At 46.4% G+C, this 19,363-nt stretch overlaps 1 protein-coding gene across 1 annotated transcript in view; it reads left to right on the top strand.

Annotated features, from left to right (window-relative positions):
- The window catches only part of RHOQ (ras homolog family member Q), a 39,376-nt gene that overhangs the window by 11,892 nt on the left and 8,121 nt on the right, over positions 1–19,363 (top strand). The window lies entirely within an intron of this gene.

The raw sequence follows: 19,363 nt of genomic DNA, 5'->3' as shown, positions 1-19,363 counted from the left end.
TCCTTCTGGGGGTGTGTGTAAAGGCTGAAGCCTTCGTCCAGGTCTTTGTCCAGATCTGTGGGAAGTGAGAAGGCCCTCCTGAGGCTGAGGTGCCCTGTGACCTCCTCCCTCCTCTGTGACTCTGGCCATCTTGCAGTTGAACCCCTTCTTTGAATTTCAACGGAGAAATTGTCTATAGGCCATAGCCTAGCCTCTGGTCTCATTCATATAGAACTCTTTCCTCGGCACCCAGATTATAAGCCCTCAGAGGGGGACTGCCCGTGGTGCCCAGCACTTGGCAAAAAGTTGGGGGATCCCAGCAGGAGGTAGGTGAGTGTGGGGTTTAGGGGCATCTGTCGGAAAGATTATTATGGAAAGAACCTCTCTGATGAGAACAGCTCATTTTAAAGGGGATTCTGATCTGTCTGGACATTACGGAAGGTCTTTAAAATCAGATTATAGGTAGTCATTCTAAAGCATCGCCCATTTAAGTGTAATAGAATTCATTTCTTAACTCATGGAACCCGTTAGCAGAAAAGCTGCCAGGTCTGCTTGGATAAAATACGGACCAGGGTGTGAACTGTTCTCCAGCAAGTCTGGCTCTACAGGAGCCCTGCAGTGTGTCGCCCTGTCCTGTGGCACTCTGCTAACAGCAAGAGGAGGGGAGAGCCCGTGGGCTGACCTGTTCAGCTTGGCCTGGAAGGAGGGGAGACACCAGTGCTCCCTGCAGGGAGCTAGGACACCCTGCTGTCCCACCTCACAGAGCGGCATGGAAGCTTCACTGTCCAGGCAAGCTGATGTTAGAAAGAAACTGATTCCTCTGAAATTCCTCATGGACCAAACCACTGGGTGTGTGAGTTTTACTTCTTTCCCTCTCATAAAATTGAGATATAATTCACATTCAGTGGATTTTATATATGGACAAAGTTGTGCAATCATTGCCACTATTTAATTCCAGAACATTCTCATCATCCCCCAAAGAAACCCTCTACCCATTAGCAGTCACTATCCATTTTCCTGTCCCCCAGCCCCTGGCAAGCACTGAACTACTTTCTATCTCTATGGACTTGCTTATTTCAGAAGTTTCATAGAAGTGGAATCATGTAAGCCTTTTCTGTCAGGCTTCTTCACTTGGTGTAATGTTTTCAAAATTCATAGAATTTATATATATATACATGTACATATATATATAATATATATAATATAGGATGTTCAGTAATTCATTTCCTTTTTATGGCTGAATAATCCACGTCTTTCCTTTTTATTCCTTTTTATCAGCCATTATTACATGGACACTCTGCCCCAGGTCCTAGGAACCCGTTTTTGGGTGCTGAGGCAGAAAGTAGAGCTCTGTTCCGCATACCCTCACACTCTCTTCACCCCTTCCTGAGCAGGGATGGAGCTGGTCTCCCATTTCCCCTTCCAGGGTCTGGTTCAATCTGTACCTCTGTTCATAGTCTCCCAATCCCCACCAACACCTTTATATCTTTATTCAGCAGATCTAAGAGTATCTGTTAAACACAGGTGAGGTGAGGAATAAAGACCCATCAGTAGGAATTTAGAGTCTAGTAGGAAGAGAAGATGTATACAGATGATCAAAATGCAAGTAGAAATGTGATGTGCAGGGAGGGAGAGAGAGAGAGAAAGAGAAAGAAAACAATGTGATGTGCCGTGAGAAGGTGGAAATGGTAGAACGTGAGGGGAGACACAAAGGCATTGCACTGCTTGGCCACTTGCCCAGAGCCTCACAGATAGTGAGGCCATTGAGATTCAGAAACACAACCCAGGCACTCACGGATCATTGGGTCCATGGGTCTGATTTGTGTTAACTCATAAGAGATCCAGATATAAATGAGGTTGCCAAAGGAGTAATTTACCATGTGGTCTTGGTGGGAAAATAGACACAAGACATAAACCAAAAGCTCCCAAAAGAGGAAAAGCATACAGTAATCCCCCACACCACCCGGGGTTTTGCTTCTTGAAGCTTCAGTTACCCGTGGTCAGCTGCAGTCCAGAAGTGTCCTCCTTCTGACATGCCATCGGAAGGGCAGGAGTGTCCTACCTAGCGCTACGTCATAGTGGTGACTTACGGCATCACCTCGCTGCATCTAATCACGTGGGCATTTTAGCATCTCACAGCATCACAGGGAGGGCAAGTCCATATCTACAGTAAGATATTTTGAGAGAGGGAGAGAGACCACTTCACATAACTTTCATTATAGTATATTGTTTTATTTTCTTATCAGGCATTCACTGAGGATCTTGAAATGTATCCCTGTGGATAAATAGGGACTATTCTAGCCAGTGAACTTACAATATGCAGAGATAATGCAAATAAAAACTTTTCATTTTACCTATCACATTGGGCAAGAAGGGAAAAATTGATACCCAGGAGTTAAGGAAGCTGATGCTCTGTGCACCACTGTTGGGAGTAAAAGCGAACCCAAACTGTTGAGGGTTAATTTGGCAAAGATCACTTCAGGGATCCATTTCTACAAATTTACACCAAGGAAGCATTCAGAGTACACAGATTTGCAAAGAACTGTTTTTTTTTTTTCATGATTTTTAAAATAGTGATAAATTGTGAACACATCAATGCATATTAAAAAGCGATTTGTTAAATGATAGCATGATGTGTATTAGGATAATCGCAGCCATTAAAATCTGCTTTCGAGGGGTGCCTGGGTGGCTCAGTCGGTTAAGCATTTGACTCTCAGTTTCTGTTCAGGTCATGATCTTGCGATCGCGGGATCAAGCCCCGCATCAGGCTCTGACTGAGGAGTCAGGGAGGGAGGATCTGCTTCAGATTCTCTCTCTCCCTCTCCCTCCTTACTTTCTCTTTCTCTCTCAAATAAATAAAATCTTTTCCAAAATACCTGCTTTCAACAAATATTTAAAGATAGTGAAAAGGCTAATGATGTGTTATGTGTAAAAGAGCAGAGTTCAAAACTGTGTGTGTGTATATATATATATACACACACACACACATCTCATGATGACAACTTTGAAAAATACCCATATATGTCATATATGAAGAGAAAAAATTGGAACAAAACTGTCAAAATGTTAGTGTTTGACTCTAGGTGGTGATACTGAATATATGTAGAAATTTACTTCTTTATTCTATTTTCCTCTAATTTTTAAGAAGTCATTTCATTTTTTTTAAAGATTTATTTATTTGACAGACAGATCATAAGCAGGCAGAGAGCAGGCAGAGAGAGAGGAGGAAGCAGGCTCCTCGCTGAGCAGAGAGCCCAACGCAGGGCTCCATCCCAGGACCCTGAGGTTATGACCTGAGCCAAAGGCAGAGGCTTAACCCACTGAGCCACCCAGGCACCCCGAAGTCATTTCATTTTTACTGAAGTTGTATATGCACATAGTTTAAAGGGTCAGCAGTTCTATGAGAACCTTTTCCAAAAACAATAGATCCCTCTCCACTTCCCCTACAGAAAAGTCATTTCCTACTCCCAAATTAAACTTGTAGCTGTTGAATTTGGTAAAAACTACCCTCTTTTGACTTCACACCAAGAATGAGGACCTTAGTGCTTGTGTATATGCCTTCCACTTCCCATTCCCCTTGCGCAGTAGCGAGATGGTGATTTCTGTTCGATCACTGATCGATGTTTACATTCTTGTCACTGTGTCAGCACAGTCCAGCCTTGCAGTGTGCTATAATTACGCTTCCCTTTTGTACTAGATTTTGTTCCCTGGAATGAGTAATTTTATTGCCTCTTTCCTTGCTTTTTTCACTGCATGTTTCAGTTTTGCCCCAATCTTGCAATTCCATGCATTTGGACATGTTACATATTCTACCAGTTTCTTCTTGAAGGCATCCCTCACCAGTCCTCTGATGTGCCCCAGTCTGGGCTGGTTGCCTCCAGCCTGCTACACAGCTTGGGATTTCCCCTAACTGTTATGGGATGGCCTTGGGCTTTGTCTCTTGGATTAGATCCCTTTTTCTCTTTTTCATGTCTTCTTGGCTTATTCCTTCATTCTGTGAGGGCATATTTTTATTAGTTTCCTGAGAAAGGGTGCATTGTAGGCAAAACTTTGGACACCTGGTGTTTCTGAAAATGTTTTTACGTCCTGCAGATCTGATGGACACTTTGAAAATTGATTGGAAACCTGTTTCTTCCTTCTCAGCATTTTGAAGGCATGGTTCCATTGTCGTCTTGCTTTGATACATGCTGTTAAAAAGTCTGATGCCAATCTGATCCTTGATGTGCTATCAAGAATTTCGCTCCACTCTGGAAACTTTTAGGACCTGCCATTTTACCCTCCTGAAATTTCACAATCATGATATTGGGGTAAGGTCTAGCTAGCTATCATGGGCCCTTCCAATCTGGAAACCCATATCCTTCAGTTCTGAGAAATTTTCTTGGTTTGTTTCTTTGATCTCTTCATTTCCAGTTGATCTTTTCTGTTACACTACAACTCCCAAGATTTAAATGTTCGAGTTCTTGGACTGGTCCTCTAATTTTTAAAATATTTGTTCCCTCTGTGTTTTTGCTTTGTTTTAGGGAGCGTTCCTCAATTTTACTGTCCATCCTATTGTTTCTTTAAATTTGGTTCTATTTTTTTTTCCTTAATTTTATTTATTTGACAGAGAGATCACAGGTAGGGGAGAGGCAGGCAGAGAGAGAGAGAGAGGGGAAAGCAGGATCCCCTCTGAGCAAAGAGCCTGATGTGGGGCTCGATCCCAGGACCCTGAGACCATGACCTGAGCCGAAGGCAGAGGCTTAACCTACTGAGCCACCCAGGTGTCCCATTGTGGTTCTATTTTTAATTTTTAAGAGCCTTTTCCTGTTCTTTAGATGCTCCTTTTTCTTTTCCTTTGGCATCTTCTAAGTCTAGTTTGTTTTGCTTTTTTGATTGAGTGTCTTTTCTAATTTCTCTAAGGATGTTAATGATAGTTATCCGAAGCTTTATGTCTCTTTGCATAGTATCACATTTGGATCTGTCTTTAATGGTTGTTCCTCAGAGGACTTTTATGAGAGTGGCACTGGGGCATGTGGGAAGTTCTGTGTGTATGAGTGAAGTTGGCTGACTCTCGTCCTTACTGAAGGTCAGGATTTCCCTACCTCAGCACTCTCGATTTTATTTTGGGCCAGAAAATTTTTGGTTATGGTGGCCGTCCTGTGTATTGCAGGACATTTAGCAGCATCCCTGGCCTCTTCCCACTAGGTAGGTGCCTGTAGCATCTCGTCCCAGTCATGACAAGCAAAAATGTCTCCCAAATGTTCCCTTGGGGCAACGTGACCCTTCATTACCCCTGGCACCCCCAGTTGAGAACCATTGCTAGAGGTGATCTGTTGGGGCCTTTTCACTGGGGACTCTTCAACATCAGATTTTGGTCTCTGCCCTTGGGCTACTCATATTCCTTAGAAAAGAATCTTCCACTCTCCTGTCTGAGGGGTTCAGGCATGGCTGCCACCATTCTGGGAAGCGAGTGGTGGAAGCAGAGTAGTGGTCTTAATTTTTAGCATGTGTCCTGACCTTGTGTTCAGGACATTCAACTGGATCTTGCATCCTCCCAACCAGGGGACCCTCTGTTCTACCCTCTGTGGATACTACCTACCCCCACCTGTTGTCAGGGTTGGGGAAAGCACTCACCATGATAGAGAACCGCATCTGGAATTTAGATGCTGTGTAAGCAGACACACGTCATCCCCTTGTCCGTGGCTCCAGCTTCAGTCCACCTGCAGAAGAACAGGGAGCTGCCCTTCCTACACCTTCAGGGGGCTCTGTCTTTAGGTGCCTCCTACCTTCCTCTCATTGCTGTCCTCCTGAGTCTGCTAAGTCAAGTCCCTCTCATTCTTTCTCCTCCCAGCTTCTAGAATTGTTTTGCTCTTGTCTCCTTTCCTATTTGCTTTGTCCCTGTGGCTTTATGCCTTTTTTTTTTTTTTTAATTACCATAATGTTAGAGGATTTTGGAGCACTCAGAGATAAACGCATGTGTTCAGTTGGCTGGGATTTAACTAAAGTAATCCCATTTTTTTTTTCTTAGCTAGAAACATAAATATGAAGAACAAAGTTAGAGTGATGGATATGCTTTCCGGTGCCTGCTATCCAGTGCAGCTTTCCTTAGCATCAGGGGACTTGGGGAAATGAATTTTGGCTTGCTTGGGATGGAGGCTTTGCAACACACAGAATTAGAAATCTTAGAGGAAATATATATTTTCTCTACGTCCTGGAACCCTCTGATGAGCTTTTCCTTCCACAGGAGAGTGTGGCTCCCCAGTGACTATGATCTGTGTGTCCACAACAGCCAGTGTCTTAACCGTCGGCAGAGCTAAGTGGATACTGATATTCTAATTATGCAATTTCTTCTTTACTAGACTGTGCAGAGTCTGTATAGACCACGACTTTTCAGTTAACTTATTTTTCAGCCAGGCCAAAACATGCTGTATTAGGTTATAGATTCGCTTAGATACATTTTAGTCCCCTTGATTAGATTTGGGTGTTCTCCAGTGTGACCCACATTGCAGATGACTAATAACAGCTGCAGTTTGATTCTCATTAATCTAATTTGCAAAATGTAGCCTAGTGTCTGAGAATTAGGGTGTCCTAGGGTGTCAAGTTCCCTTGACTTAGTCACTGTACCCACAGGTATTAATGACAGCGGGAGGCGGGCAGGAGCACTTCCAGCTCTGGGGATGGGCAGTTTTCTTAGGTGAGAAGATGGCCCCTGTGTATGGGTTTGGGATGAGGAGGGGACACAGGCAGGACAAGGCATCACAGGCCAAGAGAAAACATAGAGGGAGACGCATAGGAGAGAAGCAGAGCGCCTCCATTGGGTGGTCATCAGGGAAGCTGGTAGTCATAAGTTAAGGAGGAGATTGGATGTCAGCGGTGGCTAGCCTCCACCACCAGGCTAAAGGGCTTGGACTTTCTAAGGGGTCCCGTTGGGGGGGCCAGGGAAGTCTTCTGAAGGTCTGTGCCACGGTGGGAGACTAATACAGAAACATTAGATCATGTGGATTTTTCCACACAGCCTTTTCTAATCCTCAAGGATGGACAAACCTTCTCCCCTTTGAACTCCTGTGCCACTTAGCACATGTGTCCCCTGTCATTAATTTTGTGCCTACATTTGACTTCTTCTTTGGATGTGTTGATTTCATTTAGCCATAACAACGACCTTTAGAGGCAGGTGATATTACCTTCCTGTCCTGCCTCCTTTTTTTTTTAATGGATAAGAAAACAGACCCAGAGACACTGAAATAACTTGTGCAGGTTACCCTCATGGCCCATGAATGGGAGCACCAGACCTCAGACCAAGCCCTCTGGCTCCCTGTCTATAATTCAGTGCCCCCTGCCCCCCGCTGCCAGTGTCTTACTAGATCACCTAAGTCAGGTGATGCCTCCCTGAAGGGACAGGTGTTCTGTCTGACTTCAGGCAGCACATGACACACGCACTGAGGGAGCCGACGTGCTGGATGGCGGGCTCAACGGGACTCACCTTAGTGGGGAGCAGCTGGTGGGCCGGGAGCAGGCACTGCGCAGGTCCCCATGCAATCTGGCCACACCGTATGGCCCACACCTCTAAGACCGAAAACCACGCTCCCCCCCTGCCCTGCCCAGCTGCTTGAGTGAGTCTCCCCACCTCTTCACCTGGTGCCCTGGGCACAGCTGCCGGCCTCGGTGCCCAGGAGGGCAGGGGCAGAACACCTGTCCCCTTGCTGCCTCCAGGGTTCCATGAGGATACACGAAAGAGAATGGACACCTGAAACCACGGGAATGACCACGTATCTGGTGCTTTACTCACCAGGTTTCATTGTCGCCGGCTTCCTGATCGGCCTGGAGCGCTCTGTCTCTCTGATTTCGGTTCCCCAGCTCTTGGTTTGCTTCTACACATGCCTCAGCTCCCCGGCCAGGTTCTCTACAGTGGGAGCGCCGGCGGATGTGGATTGGCGGAGCCTCTCGGAACACACGGGATTGCCGGTGCAAACGTGCGTCCAGTTACCATTCCATAGCCACTGAAAACTGCCTGCAGCTGTGAGCAGCATGAGCCTGCGAGGCCACGGCGGCCCTGCCATGGTCCGAGTGCAGTACAGTTTTAATAAAATGCTGCCTTCTGGCCTGGACTGCCACCAGCTATGCACTTAGGAAACCAGCAACACTTCTCAGTGTGCTTCCCACAAAGTTGATTCACTGTTAGCCCTCCTTTGCCACCTGCTTATTCCTCTGCCCCAAAGTGGCTGAAACCGAGTGGACAAGGAACCACCCCGCGCACGTTCATAAGCCAACAGCCACCACATCCGCGGGAGAGCCTTTCCTACTGTATAGAGCTCCTTCTCATTCAGTCTTCCCAACACTTACTCCATTTTCTAGATACAGGAAAGAAGTGGGAAGTAACTTGCCCAAGGCCACACAGCTAGTAAGCCTGTGATTCTGAGTTTTAAAAAGTCTGTGTCCAGAGCCTATGATGTACAGCCTGGTCAAAACAAAGGGGCCAGGAGAGCCCTAAAGTAGTTGTTAGGACGGCATTCCTGCCTCACTTCTGCCCCACTCTCCTGTGCCTCTGGATGCGGGAGGAGCTTCTCCAAGCCTTGGCTTCTTCCTCTGGGAAGTGAGAGCTGCCCTACATCATAGGCTAATGGTGCAGGATGAGTGGGAAAGCTGGAGCTGGCATGAACGCGGGAGCAAGCTGCCCTTCCCGGGGCTGGGAAGTGAAATAAGGCTGGAGTAAGGTGGTGTGGTTACTTGCTACAGGACTGGGAGAGCTCTGTTGGGAATCTTCTGTAGTCCAGAGCTGAAGGGGGGCAGATAAAGGAAGTGATGCAAGGCAGGTAGAGTCAGGGGTATAGAGCGCTCCCCAAGAGGGGTAAGCCTTGCTCAACACTGGGAGCAGCATAGTGGTGATCTAACTCAGGTCCCCAGGACTTGATGCGTTGGGTGTTTCTGCCCTGTATTTCAAAGAGCTCTCTGTGAGAATGTGTCTGTGTGTGTGTGTGTATGTGTGCGCGTGTGCGGGTAGGCACGAGGGCTCCACTTTGCATACCTGTGGACCGGTGTGTATTTTTCTGAAATTAAGGTGAAATTGATGCAACATAAAGTTAATCATCTTAAAGTGTGCCATCCAGTGGCACTTAATACATTCACAGTGTCGCAAACCCAGCACCTCGATCTAGTTGCTAAAGTGTTCATCACCCTAACCTAAATTGTGTGTTTTTCCAAGGGTCTGTTCCGTGAAAGTGTATTTGTGAACTACATTAGGTTGCCCTGATTTTAACTGCCTGCCCCGAAGTCTTCTCGGCTCAGATGACAGGTTGCACTGTATGTTTGGCCAAGGAGTGTGGTTCAAGTACTCGGATTCCAAATGGGCCTGTTAGTCATGGTTTAGCTCTTCTGTGCAGTTTGGCTGCCTCATTCTGGGCATGGAGAGAAACCAGCATTTCAGGCTTAATCGGAGTGTCGTTCCTGGGGTCTTTTCTTGCCGTTTGGCTGCTTGTCTTCCTAGTACATTAAAAGCCCAGGAGTAAGTATCCATGTCAGTGGGTGTCTTCAGGCTTTGAGAGCGTCTTCCCTGGCCTCAAAGGCAGAGAACGAATGGTGGGTGTTAGTCCCCAGCTGAGGAAGATGGTGTTTCTCCTGGATCTGGCTCGTCCCTAACTCCCAGTTCTGTGTTGGCTGTCTGTGCTCCATGTGGTACCCCCAGCCCCTGCTGTAGGAGGCCCAGGTGACCTGTGAACCAGATGTGGATGGGCCCCTGGCAGTGTCTGTCCTGGGACTCACATATGCCTCCCTGGGTGTGGCTAGCCCTGGGGCAGCACCTGCTCCACTGTGGTACAGGGACCAGAGCACTGGCTGATGTAGAAAGGAGTCCCCAGATAGTCTCCATGAGCTGCAGAGATGGGGCCAGTGAGGGACAAATCCTTATATACTGATGGGGTGGATGGGGGGAGGGGAAGCGACGAAGAGGAGCAGCCGGAGAAGACGGAGGCGGGGTTGCTACCTCAGGTAGTCTAGGGAATACTTCATTCTGATCGGACTTCTCAGATCATGTACCCACCCAAACCCCAGTGACCATGACCCTGGGGATCGGTAATGAACCTCGTGGAAAAATCCAGGGGCTACTTCATTCTGATTGGACAACCTAGGTCAGGTACCCACTCAGGAACCTGACAGTAGCCAGTGGGACTCCAAGACGGCTTAGTCTAACCAGGGATCACCTTAGCTGAGTCTGGACTCTGAGGCCGTGGAGGCATGCCTTGGGGTGAAGGAGAGATGAACTAAATTGGTTTTGGAAGGGTGGAAGGAGAGATGAACTAAATCGGTTTTGGAAGGGTGGAAGTAGGAGAAGGGTGCTGGGTAGACAGTCAACAATATCCTCCTTACCCAGTTACAGTAAAGGTCAGGGCACTGAAGAAAAGGCAGTGGCGAAGAGCAGTAGCAGGAACTAAAAATGCTGCAAGGATCTCGGTCTGAGGCGCCATTACTTCAGGGCTCCCATCGCTCAGGCCAAAGGGTTGGACCCCTCAGTGCATCACAGGAAAATTGCCTTGATTGCAGGAGGCAGTTTGATTCTTGGCTGAAGGCGGTGACAGCAGTGGGAGAAACTAGCCTGTTGCTGGAGAATTCACTTGCTCCACCTTCTCCAGCTTTGTAGCTAGCCTGGTGCAAGCCAGCGGCGATCCGGCAGCCGGGAACCTTTTGGGCTTCACCTTCGAACACACCAGCCTCATTCATGCAACAATGATTTGATAAGCCGCTACTATGAGCCAGGCTTTGAACTGTCCCCTGCCCTCAGGGAGTCTGTGGAGGATTCAGACAAGAAGAGAGCCAGTCCGGTTCTAGTAGAATGTAAGATGGAGGGAGGGGCCCAGGGTGCCAAGGAAGCACAGAACAGTGGGTGTTAGTCTGAACTGCGGGTTCAGGGAAGGTTTGTTGGATGCAGAGATTTTTAGACCAAAGCTTGGAAGCTGAATAGGAACTACCCAGGTAAAGAGGTTTGGGAGGGGAAGGACAGTGGGCGCCTGGGCAAGGGGCTCTCTTGCTAAGTATCTGGGATGTCTCCGGGTCTGGCTCACACCTGAATGAGTGGTGGTATCTTTCACTGGGAGGGCGAACATAGGAGGAGTTGCACGTTTGAGAGAGAGAAGAAATTATTGTAATGCAGAAATGTCGAATTTGGAATGCTTCTAATTTAGCTACCAGGAAGCATCTAGACACTCAGAAGGCAGAGAGCTCCTCCACATACACTTTCCTGACTAGATACTTGACATCTGAAGCTTAATACGTCCAGCAACTGGCCTATTGAGTTTTCTCCCTCATGTGCTTTTCTACCCACAGGCTTTGTCTTCTCTGTCCAAGACATTATCTATCCATTCAGCTGCACAAGCTGAACCCTGGATTCTTCCAGAGCCCTTCCTGACCTTCAGCTCCACGTCCAGCTCGTCCCCCAAGTCTGAGTCCACTTCCAGGGTAGATCTAGAATCCTCCATTTTTCCAGCTGTCGGCCACTCCCACTGGGTCCATGCTATTATCTTCTCTAGGCTGAATTACTGTCACAGCCTTTCTCCAGCTCTCCAGTCCACCTCTAATTCATTCTCCACAAAGCAGCCTGAGTTGCCTTTAAAAAAAAAAATAAGTTATACCACTTCCTCCCTGCCCCGAACCTTTCCATAACTTTTCATTGCAATGGCTCTGATGGCCCAGGATGGCTTCCTTTCCAGCCCTGCCTTGTCTGTCACTCTGGCCTTTCCCCAGGACCTCATCTGTCTGTCAGGGTGATTCTGCCCCAGGGCTTTTGCACATACTGTCCAGTATCTGCCTCCTTAAACTGCCCCCCAGATCTCAGGTTAGAGTCTCTCCACCCAACAGGTCTTTCCTCACCCCTAGACTGAACCTGGCCTCCTGGGTTATTTTCCCTCTGAGCAACTATCCTGATTTGCATTTCTTGTCACTTTGGTCTCATTTTGTTAAATGCCTGCCTCCGTGCCTCAACTGTGTCAGACCCATCTCCCCTGTTCATAACAAACCTGTCTCCTTTCCTCTTCCTCAAATGAAATCTGCAGGAGGCGTACTTGATACACATCATTTTAATTCAACGTAACATCTTACGACAGGAAGGAGAATAAAAGGAAAGTCACAATAAAAATATTTATTTCAGCATTAAATTCCTAAGTTTCCAGGTCTGAGTGCTCCACAAATCACAGTGAAGTAGTCAGATGCCTACACTTGCAGGTGGAATGACCACGAAGGCCCAGCTATCGAGGTTGACGAATATAATTGTGTCTTATTGGTAGTTCCACGCAAAGAGCGATATTGCCTGTGGTGTGCCGTTATTCTTACAGTAACGCGCAACTCCTATTATGATTTGAGCCAAATAAAGTATGGCCTCCCTTTCTCCTTCAATTTGCACTGAAGTTACCATCCTAGAAAATTCATGAAAACCACGCAACAAATACTTTGTGCTTTTATGTACAACGGAGTTAGGTCCTAGTTCGGGTCTTTATAAAAGGGTCTGTCATGTTTATCAACGCCTCGCAGTACGCTCACTAGTCCTGTGGTACCTGGGACCGTTACTCGTTACACAAGTTAACACAGGACGCTGGCTCCCATCCCTCATTGCCAGTAGAGGCCCCCATTGGTGTTGACCATAGAAACAACCCCCACATCTCCAAAAGCCTCTGATGCGGAGCAGTCCTGCCTGAGCTGAGACGCACTTGCCTTCCCTCTGCTACCCTGTGAGCCTCCGGGGCCAGGTGTGTTTTTCACTGTAGCCTGCACCGTGGCCAGCGCCTAGTGCTGGATACTCGGTGGGATAAATGAATGAATTTTCCACCGCCATGAAATGTGCTGAGAAAACCCGAAAAGGAGTATCCTGCATGGGAGTGTGGCCTGACATTTACTTTCTGTGTGCATGCCTTAGGCTCGCTGACCTCTGTTTCAGGGAAAGCGACGCGTAATTACAGCTGCAGACGATACAGACTTTGAGCTCTCAGTCCTTTACAACAAGGGAAGTCGTCTCGCTGCGCACAAAAGAAATCGCGCCAGCTCTGAAGTTGTGGTTTGTCTTTTTTTGGAAAGTCAGGCTTGTGTGTTGAAGAGCTCAAAACACTTGACCAGCTCGCTCATTTATCTTAACATGTGTTTGCTATATTTATTCTCCCTTCACAGATGGGGAAATGAAGCTCGCCGAAAGGCCATATTTAGCTAAGTCTTGATCCTCTGCCTTGTGGGGTCAGCGCAGAGAAAAGAGAATCCTAACGCTTGATTTTTAGCCAGCAGTTGAAGCCTCCTCCCACATGAAATCTGTTACTAGGGCTGCTCCCAAGGGTGAAAGCGAGAGGCTGAGCAGTTTTAAGCGTGTGATGTGGCCATCCAGGGCAGGCCTCTCCTTCTGGAGATGAGGAAGTGCTGGTTTGCGAGGACTTGGTCGGGGAGCACGCCGTCTGTCTGCTCCCCCGTGCCTCATTTTCTCTCCTTTTGCTCCTGCCCATCTGAACAGGACTTAGGATCAGGAGGGTGGTCAGGAGGAAGAGGGTGGTGGAACAGAAGCCAAAGATCCAGTTCACTAGCTCTCAAATAATCGTTACGTTAATTGGAAGACTGACTTACTGTGCATCAAAGTACGTAAAGATGACAGTCGCCAAAAATTAGAGGCTAAACCTTCCATTTCAAGAATTTTTTTACTTAACAGCTACTCAGGCCGGTGGTCTTAGAAATACTGCTTTACAACCGAACTAAAGTTCAAAAAACACTACTAATAAAGCCAAATATTTGGAGACCTTTTGAAAACATTGACCTCTTAGGAATTTCTAGCCCTTTAACAAAATTCTTTCCCTCCCCCAGTGTGCTTTAGTTCGGGGAGGGGGTGGGTAAATTCAATAAACTCATCGCAGATGCTTGTTGAACCCACTTAACAATATGCTCCTCAAAGGGACCTAACCCAGTTTCCTTGAAAAACAGTTATTTTTAAGGGGGCAGGGGGGTGGGGCTGAAAAGTGATGTTTTCATTTCACAGAGTTAAATGCAAAATGAACTCAAAAGGTGACCCAGAAACTACACAAAGGAGACGGGGCTTCACAGACTACTACTAAGGAGAATGACTGCAGAAGTGGTTATAAGTTGGCCTTCTGACAAAACACTTTTCATCTTCAGAAGCTAGCTGCGGTGCACGTGGCCTCCTGGCTTTGGGAGAGCGTGCTTTGCGGGGTGGAGTGTTCCCAGAGCCGTGCCTGATACCTATTTTGGGGCTTCTTACTAGAAACAGATGTTCGGCTAGAGATTGCCGCTGTGCACTTCGAAAGTGACAGAGTTGCCCCTTTTTCTTCCACAAGCCACCAGTTGTAAGAGCCATTCTCATCTTACATTTTATCTCCTCAAGGAGTCAGGAGCTGTTCTAGACTTTGGGCATCTGGGGCTTGCCTGTTAAAGAATTAATCTGCTGTGGTCCCGCTTTTTCTCATCATAAGTTGTTACAGAGGAAGACTCTTGTAGTTTTTGATAAATGGCTATTTCCTCAATCAAGCTAACATCCTGGATTCTTCCGCAGTTTAAAACTTCCTTAGAGCACTTTATAGCCTTCAAGGCATTTGTCCCTGACATTCTCCCAGTTTGTGGACAGAGACACTAAGCCTCTAAGAAAGAAGTGAGTTGACCAAAGCCACGTGGCTGGCAGTTGGCATCTGTGCCAGTCCTTTCTGTTCAGTCAGGCACGACTAAATACATGTCTTCTGAGTCTTAGCTTCGCCTCATTACTGTCACTCTTAGTGTTTACCCTGCTCTGACTTGTGAGGAAGTGTCTGCACACTTTTGTCTTCCTTACCATGAACCCACCCTGAGCAGAGACTGTTAGAAATGTTCGTGTCTCTCCCCACCCATCAGATTCTTCCTCTTTGGTGCTAGACTTCTGCGTGTGGCCGCACCAGCGCCCCGATGTCTTCTTCTAGGCTGGGGCTTTGAGGTCCACAAAGCACCAGTGAGGCCCACAGACACATTGTGCACATCACTGCCCGTGTGAGCTGGTTGCCTTTTTTTTTTTTCTAACATACAGATATGTTATGAGAGCGCTTTGCGCATATGATCTGAGTCTTGTCCTTCATTGCCCTGATGATTGTACTTCACGGTCCTATGCTTCTTGGATGAAGCATTTATACCTACTTTAGTTTATACTTTTCTTTCTTTCATCGTATAGGTCTTTTTTTTTTTTTTTTAATATTTTATTTTTAAGTGATCTCTACATCCAGCGTGGGGCTTGAACTCACAACCCTGAGATCAAGAGTCACGTACTCCACCGACTGAGACAGCCAGGCACCCTATAACTATCGTCCGTGTATACATCCTGAACTGCCAACAGAACCATGAGCCATGGGGCAGAGGGGACCGTTATTTCCTTTCTTTGTGTGTGTGTCTCCTTGGAACATCTCCCATGAGGTGGGGGCTCCGTGAATCTTTGCTGGTTGAGTTGAAAGATCAAGTGTGTGTTTAGCATGCCAGCTAACAAAGCATGATCAGGCCTACCCTGTCCACTCTGGGTGGTTTTGCTTCAGCTCTAAGTTTTGGATATGTATTTTAAATAGGCCAACACATCCTAAAAAGATCTATTTTACACAGAATTCACAAAAGGAGGAGGGAGCACCAAGTCCAGAGGAAGGGGACCGAGGTGGTGCAGAAGTAGGGGCGCTCTCGGGCCCTGGCGGCCGAACTGTCTGTGAAGAGAGGTCTCATGGCTGATGGGCATTTGCTGCAGTTTCCTGTTTCCTGTCAAGGCCTGTTTCTTCAGGCTCTTCTTGTGGCCCAACTCTGGTCAGGTTGTAAGAGCGTGATGGTTTTCAGGGGTTTGGGCTGTCATCATCACAAAGACTCTTGACAAGAATGGAGAGCCTAATCACCAAGCTCTCAGAACACAGTTTTGAAAAATGGATAGCTCTGGTACTTCACCAGTTGGATAAGAAGCTAAAGATTTTACTAAGCCATCCAACAATCCTGTTGACCAAACTTACCATAGTTTCTCATATTAAGGTAGTTGTCTTTTTTTTTTTTTTTTTAAGATTTTACTTATTTATTTGACAGAGAGAGAGAGAGCAAACACAAGCAGGGGACTCCTGCAGAGGGAGAGGGGGAAGCAGGCTCCCCGTGGAACAGGGAGCCGGATGTGGGGCTCGATCCCAGAACCCTGGGATCATGACCTGAGCCGAAGGCAGATGCTTCACCGACTGAGCCACCCAGGTGCCCCATGATAGTTGTCTTTAATATGCTTTTATCTACTCCTGAGAATGTTCCACTGACGGTATGGAAATATTTAAATATCTACCTTTTTAAAACCTTAGAATTAAAATATAACTGATTGGGTAATTAAGGAGGACATTAGAGAACCGGCTTTGAGGTGTTCTTACTTTGGATAAGTGGCTATTTAAAAATAACGGCTGTTGCTCCACATTCAACTTGCTTTGTGTCGCCAAATTTCGAAATTAAGCTGGAGATGAAAGATGCCGTATGCCTCAGCCTATTTATCCCCCAAATCCGGGTCCTCGTTGCACATGAAGTTCACCTGACAAATTGTCCCCTGAGCAGGCTGTACCCTGCATCACTGTACGACACTGTTTACACCCACCATGCAGGTGTAAACAGTGTCGTACAGTGATGCAGGGTACAGCCTGCTCAGGGGACAATTTATTTCTTTTTTTTAATTTGCTGTCTTTTGGACTTCTAATTACTCAGGCTGAATAGAAGGAGAAAGGTCTCCTTCTTATAATAACTGCCGGTTATTTAGCCACAGATTAGAGGCAGAAGTTCATTGTCCATAGTTCAGACATAAGAAGTAACACTGCCTTCCAAGGAATTCTAAACATACTTGTCTTTGTTGTTTTGTTTTTATAACTCGGTCCATCACAGTTTAATTATTCCAACAAAGTTTGCAATTTAACAAGTGTGTGGAAATCATTAGTCTGATTTCCTTCCTCTGTGGCTGCATGTCTCTCACTGAGGAGAGTCTATATTATGGTTATGAAAGGGATCCATGTAACAGACCTATGTTCTATGGAATATTTGTGTTGTTACTAAGCATTTCTAGAGGACTTTGCATTCACTTATTCTTTTTTTTTTTTTTTTAAGTTTTATTTATTTATTTGACAGAGAGCACAAGTAGGCAGAGAGAGATTGGAGGAAGCAGGCTCCCTGCTGAGCAGAGAGCCTGATGTGGTGGGGCTCGATCCCAAGACCCTGAGATCAAGTCCTGAGCTGAAGGCAGAGGACTCAACCTACTGAACCACCCAGGCACCCCTCACTTATTCTTTATTTCTTGTAATCCCCTTCTAGAAAACGGGTACAAATTCTGTTTCCCTGATGAGGTAAATATGCTTGAAAAGTAAAATTTTCATTAAAAAAATCTGGTTTCCTTCCTTCCTTCCTTCCTCTCTCTCCCTTTCTTTCTTTCCTTCTTTCTCTTTTCTTACATTTTAAATAGTCCTCAGGCTCTTGAGTTCCAAAATGACTAATTAGTACAATGATAATATAGCATTCTCTTTTATTGATCTGAAAATTATACTGTCCTCAAGAGACCTCAGTTTGATTGGTGTATTTTGATGCCAGTGGAGAAAATGTTATTTCTCACAAGAGTTTCTTCTCTGCGGTGGGAGAGCGCTGTGAACCAGCCCCAATGTGAGATGGAGGGGACCCTGTGTGGATTAGCAGAGGAAAAGGAGAATCAGTTTCCCGTGGGATGAAGGATTTATGTTAAAGCACTGACAGAGTCCCCACATGTGCCTGGCAGGGGCCGAATGCTTTTGTTGCATGATTTTTATCCCTCAGAATCCTATGAGATAGTATCCTCATTTCTCATTCTGTGAAAATCGGCTAAGTACGTACGGATGCAGAGAGATTTTTAACAATAGCGTCCACCCGTCCACTGCCTGACCATGCTGAGCACACGTTTGCTCAGGAGCTGCCAGGTGGAATGCTAAGATCGGTGCTGTCCCTGCTTCCCCTCATGGCCACTGATTAGTCCGTGGACCCATCCTACCAGGCAACACTCACACTAAATTGTAAAAACATGTTCAGTTTTTTCAGAGTATCTTAAAGTAACTGGTTGGGGTACAAATTGTTCTACCCCCACGCTACCTGATTTCTTCAATTAACGCCATTCATTAATGCCAGAGCACTGATTTCTTCAAACCCAGTTAGAGGGCCCCCATTTTAAAAATAAAGGGTAAAGAAGTTTGCGGATGGCATTTCCCCTCTTGTCCTGTATTAGCCAGCACCTGAGAAACCTTCCACTGCACCCGGCTCCAGACTGGTGGTGTGCTTTTTGAAAGCATCACAGGAAAACAGAAGGGTTAACTCCCAAGTCAAGTTTGAGACTTGAATACACTCGTGTTGAACATTCTATTAAAAAAAAATGTTGGGGTGGGGAGGGGCATTGGTACCTGAATGGCTTGGGTAATCATCTGCCTTTGGCTCAGGTCCTGATCTCAGGGTCTCTGGATCAAGCCCCACGTTGGGCTCCCTGTTCTTCAGGGAGTCTGCTTCTCCCTCTCTCTCTGCTTCTCAGCCCACTCATGCTCTCTCTCTCTTAAATAAATAAAGTTTTTAAAAAAGAAAAGAAAAATGTCAGAAGATGACATGAAAGGAAAGTTGTCCCGTGAGGGAAATGCTACAGCTGAACGGGGAGCGGAAGGTGTTTTGAATACTCCTTCAGCTCCGCGTTTCTTGCCATTTTAGCCGTGAAGGCGTGGAGGCCGAGGCGAAGAATAAAGCTTCCCTGAAACCAGAGGAGACTCTAACCACGACAAAAATGGAGTCTTGACTATTCACTTGTTAGAATGGAAATAACCAGAATATTTGGGGTCACAGAAAGTAGTCTAAGCAAAATAGAATCTTCTGCCTTTTGTGAGGGTGAGATCCTGAAAGAGCCATTGATAGGACTGGAATTCAAAGCAGCAGTTTAAAATTATGTAGTAATGCAGGGGCACCTGGGTGGCTCCGTCGGTGAAGCATCCGACTCTTGGTTTCAGCTGAGGTCATCATCTCAGGTCATGAGATCGAGCTCCCAGTCGGGCTCTGCACTCAGGGGGCAGTCTGCTTCTCTCTCACCCTCTCCTTTTGCCCCTCCCCCCAAAATGACTAAATAAATCTTTTTAAAAATATAAAATTAGATAGTCTAACGTATTCTCATTTGGAAAGCTCTGAGGGGTGCAGAACAGCACAGATCACTTGATCTCTTCTATGTACAGATGTCTGAATATGCATAGTTGGAGGTTTATACATGCATAGAAAAAGAACTGGAAAGGTATGCCTGGAAAGGTCTACATTTGGGGAAGAGAATGGAAATTGAAGAGGAAAGGGGGATTTTTGTGCATTTACTTTTTATGTTTCTGTCTTTAAACTTGCACGCTTGTGTAATTAAGAAAACCTTATCAACAGGGAAGACAGCAATTTG

The sequence above is a fragment of the Mustela lutreola genome, chromosome 9, assembly GCF_030435805.1.
Source record: "Mustela lutreola isolate mMusLut2 chromosome 9, mMusLut2.pri, whole genome shotgun sequence".
Lineage (NCBI taxonomy): Eukaryota > Metazoa > Chordata > Mammalia > Carnivora > Mustelidae > Mustela > Mustela lutreola.
This window is presented reverse-complemented; position numbering and strand designations above follow the sequence as displayed.